This window comes from Myotis brandtii, unplaced genomic scaffold (assembly GCF_000412655.1).
Source record: "Myotis brandtii unplaced genomic scaffold, ASM41265v1 scaffold825, whole genome shotgun sequence".
In the NCBI taxonomy this organism is placed as follows: domain Eukaryota; kingdom Metazoa; phylum Chordata; class Mammalia; order Chiroptera; family Vespertilionidae; genus Myotis; species Myotis brandtii.
Window position 1 is genome coordinate 975,957 of NW_005371349.1, and position 1,594 is coordinate 977,550.

The following is a 1,594-nucleotide window of genomic DNA, read 5'->3' on the forward strand; positions in this document are numbered from 1 at the left end:
ACCTCTTCCCACGTGGAGCCCCTTGCATGAGCCCTGCTTCCCAGGTGACTCTAATCCACAGCTGCGAGGGCCAGAGGCGGAGGGCTCCATGGGATTCAGTGGCTGCCCGCCCCTCTGCCACCTGCTGGGCCAGCTCAGCTAACCAGGGGTCAGACCCTCAGCTGGGTGTGGGGGAGGGACGAGGAGACCCCACCAGGGTCCCTGAGTGGCAGCCAGACCGAATAGCCCCGGTGGGCAATGGGTTCCCCCCCACCCTGGGTCTAAGGAAGCCTGGATCCCCCCACAGCCCTGGGTCCCCTCCCCGGCTCCTCACCTACTGAGCCTGCTTCCTCCTGCCTCCTCTCTGCCCCTCTCCTCCACTCTGACCACAGCGCAGCTGGGCCTCACTGTCCCTAAGAAATGGCTGCCTTCCTCCTCTCGCCTGCCTCCCGCACTGCTCAGCTGTGCTCCCCACGACCTCCCTCCTTGCCGGGTGCAGTCACAATCGCGGACATGAGCGCCCTTTCCTTGCCCATGGCCCCTGCCCGGCCTGCCCTTGGTCAGTGCAGCCACCGGGACCACAGCAGCTAAGCTCCGTTCAGGTCCACGGGATGATGAGAGAGAGTCATTGATCAGCTGTCTCCTGCACGCCCCCCACCGGTGATCGAGCCCGCAACCTGGGCCTGTGCCCTGACCGGGGACCAAACCGTGACCTCCTGGTTCATAGTTCGATGTTCAGCCCCTGAGCCACGCTGACCGGGCCGAGGCCATCCACATGCTTTTCACACAAAGGCTGTGGGTTTCACCCCAAAGCGCATCTCTCTTTGCAGAATGAAGTCTGTGCTGTGCGGTCCGAGGAGGGGCTTCCTCCATCTGCTTATTAATTCACTCGGCAAGTGTTTCCTGAGCCCCACACGGACCGGGCTCTGAGCTCGGGGAAGGGGTGCGATGCAGCAGCCAGCCCATCACTGGGAGGCGGGAGGAGAGGGTCTCCAGCCCCAGGAGCCTGTCCACGGACAGGGCAGGAGCAGCCGTGGGCGTGGCATTTGTGTACATCCGCGCCCCCGGCCAGCGCTCCCAGCCCGCGCCCCCGGCCAGCATGCCAGCCTTGCCCAGTGCGATGCGTGCCATCCTTTGCTCTCAAGACAAGGAGTTCCGAATAGAAAAGGGTGGGAGGCCTTGGGGTGAACTTCTGGCAAATTCACAGTCGCCAGGAGCGATCGCTCCATCCATCCCTCCTCACCCGGTTATGCACGGGGCCACGCGTTTCGCAAATTCTTGCTGGAACACAACCGGGCCCCACACTCCCTCCGCCCGTGCCAGGCCCGCCGGGGAACCTCACGTATTGCTGGGCTCTGCTGGCGTCACGGAGAATCTTAGCCGCTCAGGCACAGGCCGTGCGCTTGTCAACGAGCTGAGAGCGGCTCCCCAAAGAAAGGTCTGCGGCTTCACGCTGTCCTTCAGGGAGACAAAGGGCCCTCTTCCCGTGTGGTTCCCACGCCCAGGGCACACCCCAAGTCCAAAGGCTCTGGGAGGCGGGCCCCGCGCCTGTCCAGACTCGGGAGATGGAGGTCGGGGAGGCCTCCATGTGCCCAGCACCTGTGCCCAGTGAGCT